Source organism: Danio rerio, chromosome 10 (genome assembly GCF_049306965.1).
Source record: "Danio rerio strain Tuebingen ecotype United States chromosome 10, GRCz12tu, whole genome shotgun sequence".
Lineage (NCBI taxonomy): Eukaryota > Metazoa > Chordata > Actinopteri > Cypriniformes > Danionidae > Danio > Danio rerio.
This window is the reverse complement of record NC_133185.1, coordinates 15497990-15510206: the sequence shown is the minus strand read 5'-3', so window position 1 is coordinate 15510206 and position 12217 is coordinate 15497990. Positions and strand designations below refer to the sequence as shown.

The window sequence follows — 12217 nt, the reverse complement described above, 5'->3', positions numbered from 1 at the left end:
AGCTGATGCTGCCAAGTCATTTGGCATTTCATTGGCCCGTTTATATACTCTTTCAGATGATTGGCTTTCTGAACGAAATCCCCATATATGGATTAAATCCACTTATAGCATTTCCATTCCCCTCCACTCTATAGCTAGGGCCTGTTAGAATCTGTGGACATTTTTTGCTATTTCTGCACAGAATTTTGTAAAAAATCTGCAGATTTTTGCCGAATGATTTTGGGAGTATCGCAACTGAAAACGTAATATATGAAAAAAAAATAAAATAAATATTTAATGCTTACAGTGCAAATTCAATTAGATCCGCTTATTTGGTAAGAAAAGCAAGTCTCATATAATAGATCTACTAAAAAACAAAATGTTACTTTACAAATTATATTGTAAATAAATCATATCAACATTTTCATATTAGACAATAATATTACTGAAATAATTTAAAAACTGAATAAATATAAATTTACACACAAATAAATGAATAGACTCAATGATGGGCTAAAAATCTGCGCAATTCTGCAGAATTCTGCGGATTTCTGCACACACAAATGTGTGGGCCTACTTATTGCTGAAAAGCAAACCAAAATAATAAATAAATAAAAAATAATAAATGTAAAACCATGAGATGTGTGACATATCAGCAGATTTCTTTAATATACTAGTATAGTATGTTGGCTTGTAAGATGACAAACTACTGCTCCAGACCATTTTTAAGCTCATTAAATGAAATATAGCTGCTCAACTTCTTGCAGTAGCTAGCTACTGGAAAAGCTACATTGTAACATAAGTAGCTGAATTTCTGTCAAGTTATTGTGAATTGTAGCTAAGCTAGCACCTAGCTACTCGCTAGCAGTAGATATATACATTAGATGTCACCTACCTTGTTGTTGTCTATTGGAAGGAATGCGTCAATAGAGCCACCATTTTAGTACAGGGTAGCGCTCCTTTGAAATGAATGCAGGACCAAGCTGCAGTGGAGGACTGTGGCCATCCAAAGCCAGAGATATACATATATAAACATATATCTATGATCAGGAGTTTTCCCGGAGGTCAGTATGCAATTATTTTATTATTTTTTTTTATTATTACGAAAATTATAATTTTACATCTTTATAATTTTACACTTTTCTACATTGATGGAGAAGTGATTGCACAGGTATTCCTGACAAAAAGCTTGTGTTTGTGGAAATGTACTATCCACCCTCCCTGTTAAATTTGATCTAATCCGTGTCCTGAAACACACCACCTCCTCTCCTGCTTTCACTTCTCATTCTGACGGAGAAAGTGATTCGTTTGTGAATTAATGAACGACTCCATTATGAACGACTCCTTCACTAACAGACAATAATACAAGTTTCTGGCACTGCAGCATCTCGTTGTCATATTTCTTTTGCATTGCTTGCTGATTTTGTTCAACAAAACTAGCATAAGCTGAGTATTTAGTGTGAGTTGGTGCTGCTTTTCCTTATGGTGAATGCAGTAAGAGACTGTATTATCATCAATAACGTTACCTGTTTAGCACAAAAGTTTATAGCATAGAAAAACGTAAAAAACTAAACCTAAACATATGAAATGTTCTGCCTTTGTGCTTAGTTTTCTTTATTTACTCGTTACTACGCCCGTAGGCAGCGCTAAAGTCCAGCATCTTTACGTAGAAACAGTCTTGACTAGTGCGGTTGAATGACTTTTGTCCTGGGAGCACTGTACAAATGTGGCGGCGCTATTGACACATTCTCAGAGTCTCTATGCGATATCTAGTACATATATATCTATGCTCGCTAACACTGTTAGTCTAATGCTAGCATGTGTTAGCTTCTCTATTAGATGGCACTAGCATGTGTTGGCATCTTTCCCCATGAAATCTAATTACATTTTTAGATGCTAGCATCAGAATGTGTGTCCTATATCTACAGGGGTTGGACAATGAAACTGAAACACCTGTTTTTAGACCACAACAATTCATCAGTATAGTTATGGTCTCCTTTTGCAGCCAATACAGCATGAAATTGTTTTGGGAATGACAGATACAAGTCCTGCACAGTGGCCAGATGGATTTTGAGCCATTCTTCTTGCAGAATAGTGGCCAGGTCACTATGTGATGATGGTGGAGGAAAAATTGAACTATCCTTCAAAAACTCTACCTGAAGAGGACTGAAAATCAATATTTAGCTGCTATCATTTGCTTTTATTGCTGTAATACAAAACTGCACACATTAATACTTAATCATATCATCACATTGTTCATCACACGACTCATTTACAGTAATAGCTAGTTTGTATCCAGTTATGAGCACTGACTGCTGTAAATTAATAATGTTAAAAACTGAGACATAAACAACATTACTTTGAACTTTTTTTTTTAGATCTCAGTTTGTGAGTGAAGGGAAAATGAGAAGCTGTAAACATGATGATTTATATGAGAAACGCCTGCACTGTATTAGTCTGTCATCTTCCACTCGCTCTCTCACATGATGTAATAATTACCAACTGAATGAAAATGAACATGCTTTCATTATTTAGTCACTCTCATGTCATTCCAACTTCCAGATTTGGAATGGTATGAGAGTGAGTAGATAATGAAAGCATGTTCATGCTGTTTTTATGGGTTTAATATTTATGTGTAAAAAATAAGCATTCATGTTTCAGTAAACAAAACAAACAAAAAAAATGTTTAAAGAAAATAGAAAATGTACAAACTTGTTAAACACTCTGGCCTTTATTAGGTACACCTTACTAGTACCGGGTTGACCCTCTTTGCCTTCAGAACTGCCTTAATCCTTCAAGACAGATTCAACAAGATACTGGAAATATTCATCAGAGATTTTGGTGTATATTGACATGATAGCATAACGCAGTTGCTGAAGATTTGTCAGCTGCACATCCATGATGCGAATCTCCCGTTCCACCACATGTACCCAATTGAATTGAGGTCTGGTGACTGTGGAGGCCATTTGAGTACAGTGAATTTTCATGTTCAAGAAACCAATCTTAAGATTATTTGCGCTTTATGACATTGTGCGTTATCCTGCTTGAAGTAGCCATCAGAAAATGGTACACTGTGGTCATTAAGGGATGGACATGGTCAGCAACAATACTCAGGTACATTGTGGTGTTGATATGTTGTTCAATTGGTACTAATGGGCTCAAAATGTGGCTATTCTAGAGATAGTTGTGTGTGAAAATCCCAGTAAATCAGCAGTTTCTGAAATACTCAGACCAGCCTTTCTGACCGTTCAAAAATTAATTAAATCACCTTTCTTCCCCATGCTGATGCTCAGTTTGAACTGCAGCAGATCGTCTTGACCATTTCTACATGCCCAAATACATTGAGTTGCTGTCATGTGATTGGCTGATTAGAAATTTGCATTAACGAGCAGTTGGACAGGTGGTACTTAATAAAGTGGCCGGTAAATGTATATTGTTCAAATTGGGGTTTTTTTTTTTTTCAATCAGGGAAAAACTGATGTCAATTTTATCAAGTGTCAATTTTAGTAATAATAATAATAATAATAATAATAATAATAAAAATAAGTTGTTTGATGTCTTGTTTTTTTTTTTTTTGTTCTTATGTAGGCTACAGTATATTGTGCATTTGTTTTGTTGCTTTTTTGTTTGTTTGTTTCTTTTTTGTTTATTTCATTAACTTTTGTTTAAAAAATGTGCAACAAACAAACAATTAAATAAATAAATAAATAAATACATATCCCCTTCCCCCTAGTATGTAAAGTGAATGAAAAAGTGAACTGTTGCTCTATAAGAGTGTACCTTTTTCTCTTTAAACTCCAGATTTGAGAAGTTGGTCGTCTCCAGTTCGGTCCTCATATGGGAATCACCACCACTGCCACTGCAGCTAACAGCCTTCATTACCCACAATCCACCTCTCTCTTCTTAGCCAATTAGAAGATGCACTCAGTCCCATCAACTGTGAACATGTACAATCTACAAATGTAGCACAATGCAATGGAAAAACATGGATTTCTCTTGGTTTTCCCTCTCACTGTCTTGGCTTTTAACCGCTCACAGCAAGTACCTGGATGATGAAAAACATTTTTTAATCTTCCTCCTCCTCGATGTTTCTCAGCTCACTCCACTGGACTCTAGACACATGGATGCTGTTGAAAGCCAGCAGCAAACAGGGCATTATGGGTAAAGTGGTGAAAAGTAGACACTCTTCCACCTTTAGACAGCTGCTATCTGTGGAGAATGGTGTTTTTCTGTCTTGCGCTTCAGTGATGGACACGCTGCTCTTGCTTTGGAGAAACAAAGACTGTTTTGTCTGTTTTTTTCCTTCGATTTGGAGCAGGTGGACACATCTGCAGCTGATCGCTTTCGTCTGCTTCATTTACAGCCAGATGTGGGATCTACAGTTCTCCATTATAAACTCCTGTTAAACGCATTTCTCATCAGCCTTGGAGTTCATGTCTTGAAAATAAACACCAGCTGGGATGTTTTTTCTTTTTTTTTTCTTAAAGCTGGTGCTCAAGAAACTAAAAGACCTTCAGTGCACTTATTATTATTAGTTTTTTTTTACTTTTATTTTATTTTAAGGCAAGACACTCCAGGTAAAAATTATTATTTTTTATTTGATCTTATATTTTTAGCATCTTTAAACATTTTAGCTTTGAACAAAGTGTCACTTTTTAGTCTAATGCACAGGTGTCAATTCCAGTTCCTGGAAGGCTGCAGCTCTGCATAGTTTAGTTTTAACCCTAATTAATCACACTTGATCTTTAAACTATGTCCCTTAAATAGTCATTTAGGCTTGTTTGAAACCTAGAGGTAAGTGTTTTGGAGCACGGTTAGAACTTTTCAGATCTGCGGCCCTTCAGGAACTGGAATTGACACTTGTGGTCTAATGCAAAGAAAGCATCCAAAAATACACTTTTAAGTGTTTCTTTTGTTGCACTTTATCAAATTCTGTCCTAAGATTTCAATTACAAGACCTATTTTTGAAGGCCATTTTCTCAAATTGTTTTTTTTTTCCTACAGTGATCCATAAATCAGCAACACATACACTAAACTTCACACTTTTATTCATATCAATATTCTGAAGGTTTGTACAGAGCTATTTGTTCATTAATCATAACCTTTTTAATTATTCTAGAATTATAAAAAAGTGTACAGTATTTTATCAAAAGTATGGATTGAAAAAAAAATAGATTTTTCAAATTATTTCTGTAAGAACTTTTACTCAAATGCTGATTTTACATCAAATGCAGATCATTATAGTTCACTATCTCTTATTTACTCATGGAATGTTTATTTCCACTCATGCAAAATTTTCGCTTGAGTTTAATTGTTTGAACTAGCGTGGTAGATGCAATTGAAAAAAAAAAAAAGACACATTGCACATTTCACATCGTTTGTGCCTCATGATAATAATTCACCCCTATATGTGTTAGCATTGACTTTGTAAATAATTTACCTGGCAAATGGCTGGTCGATAAATCGATTTTATCGATTAACTTAAATGCAAAGTTCACATTGATTTGTTTAAATGAAAATCAGTTTTCACCCTAACACGTGACGCTCCAGTAGCTCCCCGACATTGCCATAGAAACAAACAAACAGCATGCAGCGAGCAGAAAACTCAGAAAAATGTTGCGCTCTTTGAAATTAATTGAAAAACAACACGGACCCACAAACACACTCGCCAGAAAATAGCAATTGGAGCTACATTTGAAATGCGCATTTGAACCACACCATGTATTTCTCACAGTGTTAAGTAATGGATAAGACAATTAATGGAGAGGATGCACAGATTCCACAGCCAAATTAGCCTGCAGCCCAAGAGTGGTTACTTATTGATGCTGCAGCAACGCTGAGCCTGGTCAGTACCTGAATGGGAGACCACATGGGAAAAATTAGGTTGCTGTTGAAAGTGGTGTTAGTGAGCCCAGCAGGGTGTGCTCAACCTCAGTCTGTGTGAGTCCTAATGCCCCAGTATAGTGAAGGGGACACCATACTGTCAGTTAGCGTCTTCGGATGAGACGTTAAACTGTAGTCCTGGCTTTCTGTGGTCATTAAGAGTAGGGGTGTAACCCCGGTGTCCTGGCCAAATTCCCTTTATCGGCCTTTACACATCATGGCCACCCATCCCCATCCACCGAATTGGCTCTCCACTCCTCCTATAACTGATGTGTGGTGAGCGGACTGGCGCTGTTGTCCTGTGGCTTCTGTCGCATCATCTTAGTGAATGCTGCATGCTGGTGGTGGTGTGGAAAGACCCTCTCATAATTGTGAAGCACTTTGGGTGTATGGCCGCACACAATAAATCCGCTATATAAAATACACATTACATTACACATTGTACATATGAAATCCAACTTTGCTGTTTCTGGATAAATTATGTGACCCTGCCGTAAAGATGTTCAATACTGTAAATATCAACACTAACAAAGATCGATAAGTACACTAGAGTAATCTACCAGATGCAGCGACCCCATGTAAATAAAAGCAATAAATAATGTTTATATGAACTGATATAACACAGAATAAAAATGATAGTTCATTAAAAAAAATCATCTTGAAAAATGTCCCCCTTTTAACATTATTATTATTATGATTTTTTTTCACTGTAATTGTATAAAATATTATTATTATTATTATTATTATTATTATTATTATTATTATTATTATTATTATTATTATTATTATTAAAGTCTTGGCTCTGCTTTATATTAGGTGGCCTTTACTATGGACTTGCATAAAAAAAAAAGTACAGTGTACTTACTGTGTTCACAATGTATTGCAGAACACTTCTGTCGCCCCTGAAGTGAGATACGGATAGGTTTATGGACAGGTTTGGTGCTATGAGTAGGTTAAATGTATAAGGGATGGTCAACAGTGTAATTAAATTTGTAATTACAGAAACTATATACAGATGTAGGTATTTAATAAATCAAAAGTACAATGTAAAAACATGTATTCACACAGTAAGTACATTCTAACAAATGATTACATTTAGTGTAGGTAGACATTAGTTAAGGCCACCTAATATAAAGTGGGACCAAGTCTTGTATGCAATCAAACAGTAAATATATATGTAAATAGAGCTTGTATAATTTGATCTTTCAATGAAAAGTTATTTTTTTCTTCTTTAGCATTTTTATGTCCAATAATTATAATTATGATAATGTTATATAGTTTATTGTGGGGAGGTGGGGTCGAAACTGAACAAAAATACTGCATAAATAAAAATCTGGGATTTAAAAAAAAAGTTCATATCGACCAGCCCAAGTAAATACTTAAATCTACATTTGATGTAAATGCAGAGTGTCAAATAACCCTCTCAAGGCAGGCGTTGCTGTTTTGCAACAGTTAAAAATTAACTACCTAATTACTCCAGATACATATTTTATGATTTTTTTTAACTCAGAAGTACCACTGCAGGACTTGGTTGTCCATTAGCAACAAACTGTTTCCCCACTTGCTCACCAGATGACACACACACACACACACAAAAAAAAAAGGTTTCTTGGAGTACCACATGACAAAGTGACTTGGAAACATGACCTACTCAATGAGGATTTGAGATATTGGATTTGGATCTCATATTGTTTTTGTTGTTGTTCTGCCACTGAAAAGCAATTAGTTACATTGTTTAAAAAGTTGTATATAAAAAGTTATTGTTCATATCATATTCAGTCGTCAGTGTCTAATTACCACACTGAGCCAATGTTGCAAATCTGCAACTTCCCAGAACGCCTGCATGTGAAGGTCTCTCTAAAAAAAAGTCAGGATTCTATTGTACTACCCCATATGATAATTTTCCTTAAATATCAGATTTTTCCTGTTTCAAAAAATTAATTTGAGCCTGAGAGGGATAAAACATAAATTTTGAAGTCGATTTCATTCCGTTTTTTTATTTTATTTTTGTGCTATAAATGTGTGCAAATCTATGCATATTTAATCATATATAATTTGCATATTTAAGAAAACTTCAAATACCAAATAATTATGTAATTAAATAATTCATAATGTAATCAATCAACATTGAAAATATGTAGATACATGTTTTTGTTGTTTACCCTTTCCCTTTGCAGTGTCTTGCCTTAAAAGCAAATGGTCTTTTTTTTTTTTTTTTTCTTTACTGCATGGAATGGGGACTTGAATGTAAATCAGTCTTACGACGTCCCATACAGTATACATGTTTGTGAGGTGATCAAAGCTGATTGTTTCTACATTGAAGCTAACACAATATAAAGTTCTATTGAAGCTCATTTACATAGGTATATTCTTATATGCAGTCATATATTGTATAATAGTTTCTCCTTTTCTGTTGTACATTGCTCTCCAGTGACATAAAGCTCAGTGCATGCCGTTATTTTTTCAATTCTTTAAAAATATATGATGTTATTGATTTATAAGGTTTTAGCACACATATCCTTCCTATAGGTACAAGCAAAGAATTAGGAACATCGTCCAAAACTAAGATGGCTGTTGTCAGATGTAGATTATGTATAAATTCTGTCTTCATTTTTTTTTCTTTTGTACAATATGAAATATTTGAGATGTTCATCAGCAATGCTATACATCATGGAAGCTTGTTTCTGCCAGAGAATGATTTATTATCATTTTGCAATTATAATCCTGTTTTTTTTTCTTTCCACTTTCACTTTTTTAAATTGTGAGATACAAAGTCAAAGCTGCAAGATATAGAGTTACAAATTAGATTTCTTTTCTTGCAAATTATGTTTACACCGCATAAGTCTGTAGTTTATTTCTGAGGTCTACATCTGACATTGTTGACCTGTTTCAGTTGACGCTTCTGTTGTTCTGTATGTTGTTACAAAATCGGCGTGTTTAAGGTCTGTTTTCCCTAAAAACCAATGTTATTCACTGCCTGATTGATAAACGACAAAAAGTGGGTTATGCAGATTGCAAAAGAAGCACTGCATTTAATTACATTTTCTATGCCATGTCTCTAAACTATGAACATTTATTTTACTCCAGTGTTCTCAATGGAGTATTTGCACACGCCTGCTGATCCTGACAGCGTGTGCGTATAAACATCTTGTATCTAAATGAATGCTGAAATCTATTTAACTGATTATATTTTGATTACATTACAATGTTGATGCTTTCAAAGGAACCGTATAATATTGAAAAAGGTCACGTTAATGGTTCACCGGAAGTAATCGGTATGGGAAAAAACACTAGCTGTGCATTTACCTCATTATAGTTTATAGGCAATCCTGCAAAAAAAAATTTCTTGCACTTTCTAGTTCACATGTTACAATTCTGACATTTTTGTTCCCCTTAGAATTGCAGCTTTGTTGCAAATTTATAGGCAAACTCGCTATACTGACTATTTTTCCCACAAAATCTTATGTACAATTCAGATTTTTTTATTAAAAAATGTAGACTTTTTAAAAAATATTGCTATTAAGTTTATTACAAATTCCCAATTATCATTTTTCCCCATTTCTTTATATGCGCGTGTAATTCTGAATTTATTATAGTTACTGTAACATAACTATTTACTATAATATAGCAATTCTGATCTTCATTCTGATTGTGGAACTATATTCTTCTCAATTTCAAGTTTATGGGCGATCTCACAATTCTGAATTTAGATCAGGGGTCACCAATCCTGGTCCTGGAGGGTCGGTGTCCCTGCAGGGTTTATCTCCATCTTGCCTCAACACACCTGCCTGGATGTATCAAGTATACCTAGTAAGACCTTGATTAGCTTGTTCAGATGTGTTTGATTAGGGTTGGAGCTAAAATCTGCAGGACACCGGCCCTCCAGGAACAAGTTTGGTGACCACTGATTTAGATCTTACAATTGTGACCTTTTGTATCAGAATTACAAGTTTAGATTGCGAAACGGTGAGATATAAACTCTAAAAAATGAAATACATAATTAAACTATTTCATTCTGTGGCATAAACAAGCTTCCATGATATTACGACCAAAAATGATATATTTTTTTTGTAAAGATGTCACTGTGACTATTTCTTTTACAATTACATGTGTGTTTAACATTTTATTTGTACATATCTTTCATGCATTTTTGCACCTTTTACTTATATACTCTGGCATTCATGTGCCTTAAACGTTTTTGCCTGTTCTTCTTCCACCAGCAATATGATTTTGATGTTTTTAGCGTTGCAGTATTCATTCTGAAAGTGGCCTGTTTGATTGGTGCATTTTTGATACTTCCTTAAAAAAATAGTCTGTTTCTCAAAAAATGAATCAGCTTTGCATACATTTTTCCAGTGGAAGTGTGCAATAAAAATGCAGAAATGGAAAGAAAAGAGTGTTTGGTTAACAAGTTAGTCATTAATCAGATTAACCAGCAATATTAGAAAAACCTTCCCCGTTTTCTTAAGCTTATTGTTTAAAGTTGTGGACAATTTAGGAAAATATTCTTTTTTTGATAGGCTTATTCAGTAAACTTAGGGTTCTCAACTGGTTTTGCTTTAGAATCCCTGGAAATTTTGTTGCATCCTATTATTATAGAAAATAAATGAAATTCAAATTACCACAAATGTGCATGGCAAAAAACACTAAATATTAACGTTCCTGCATTTGCAAATTATACATACAGAGGGGGAAATAAGTATTGAACATGTGACCATTTTTCTCCGGAAACATATTTTCTAAAGGTGCTGATGACTTGAATTTTTTTTACAAATGTTAATAACAACCAAATAAATCCATATATGGAAAGAAAACAAACCTAATTAGTTTACAAATTAAGTTATGTGTCATAAAATGAAATGCCACAGGAAAAAAAGCATTAAACACATGAAGAAAGGAAGGTGTAGAAATGCAGTGAACGCCCAGACAGCAGCTGAAATCTCTCAGTAGTTTTTTAGCAGCCGTCTACCCTTCATTATTGTAAATGAATATTAGCTACTTCGGTCCAACATCTGTATGATGAAGATAAAACCAGGCTGGACATTTCAGTAAGACAATGATCCAAATCTAAACCAAGAAAACTCTCAAATGCTTTTAGAGAAAGAAAATCAAGCTGTAGAATGGCCCAGCCAATCACCTGACTCGAATCCAATAGGAAACACTAAATAAAGCTCAGATTTGAGACCCACAAAACCATCAAGATTTTTACACAGTTAGCAATGGATGTGACTTCAGTCTCCATATTAGGCGTCTTTAAGCTGACATCACCAAAAAAGCCTTTTATAAAGTATTAAACACATTTCAGTAGTTCAGTACTTTCTCCTTGTATCATGCTATTGTTATAACACATTTTTTTTTCAGATTAGTTTCTTTTTTTTTTAATATATATATATATATATATATATATATATATATATATATATATATATGTTTGTATTGTTTGGGCTTTCACCAAAATCTGGTTCAATTCCATGTCAACAGCTCCTTTATTCACAGGAAAAAACGTGTTGAATACTTTCCCTTACTGTACAAACACTCTAGTCAACATTTGAAGTGGATCAAAAATTAAATTGACTAAAACTACTGAACAACACAATCTTGTCTTAAGACAATTAAGATTATTATTATTTTTTATCTACTCCAAATGTTGATTATATAATGTATTTATAACGCTTATATGACGCTCATATCTGTACATAAACCCCTATTTAAAGTAGTTTGGCTTATTTTGTTTTCCTCATTCGTTTTCTTAACATTATGTGAATAGTCAATGGTTTCATGGTTTGACTGCAGCTAATTTCTCACATTCACTATAATTTAGATCATAACCAGCTGAAAACTGCTTTAAAAATACACAAGAAGTGTAACATGCCTAAATATCTTCCTATAACTGATTTCAGCGTATTTTTAGACATCTACCGCATTATTATGTCTGTAAATGGTTTGTGTTTGGCCAGTTCTAGTCTCACCGCACTGACCATCAACTCTTGCATCACAGAAATCCAATTCCAAAGTAGACGAGCCAATCGATCAGCAATCATCATTTACTGGCAGGCCAAACACGTCAGCAAGTACAGCCTTTTTTGGAGAAAAGAGCTTGATTTCCCATTATTTCCATGTTTGGCTTTGTTTTATAATGTTGCATGCCTGTCAAAGCCAGATGTATTGAAGAGATGCATAAATCTTGGACTACTGTTGCCTGTTAAATGGGGAAAAGGTGAACACAATGGTGTCCACAGCAAATGTACATAGTATACATATATATCTATATTGTTTTTTTCTTGTGCAACATAAGCTCTTTTATTATTCTCCTGTTTATATTTTTGTGAAATAAAAGTTATTTTATCGGAAGAAA

General features: G+C 34.1%; 1 protein-coding gene across 22 annotated transcripts in view; it reads left to right on the top strand.

Moving 5' to 3' along the window:
* The window catches only part of il11ra (interleukin 11 receptor subunit alpha), a 98120-nt gene extending 85903 nt beyond the window's left edge, over positions 1-12217 (top strand). For 4 of the 22 annotated variants that reach the window (XR_012385811.1, XR_012385801.1, XR_012385802.1 and 1 more), the window contains 2 exons: positions 3781-4637; positions 4824-5878. The gene's annotated coding sequence lies outside the window, so the exon portion shown is untranslated. Of the gene's footprint in view, positions 1-3780 lie in introns of all 22 variants that reach the window. The other 18 variants (XM_073913526.1, XM_073913525.1, XM_073913523.1 and 15 more) reach the window with 9 other exon arrangements.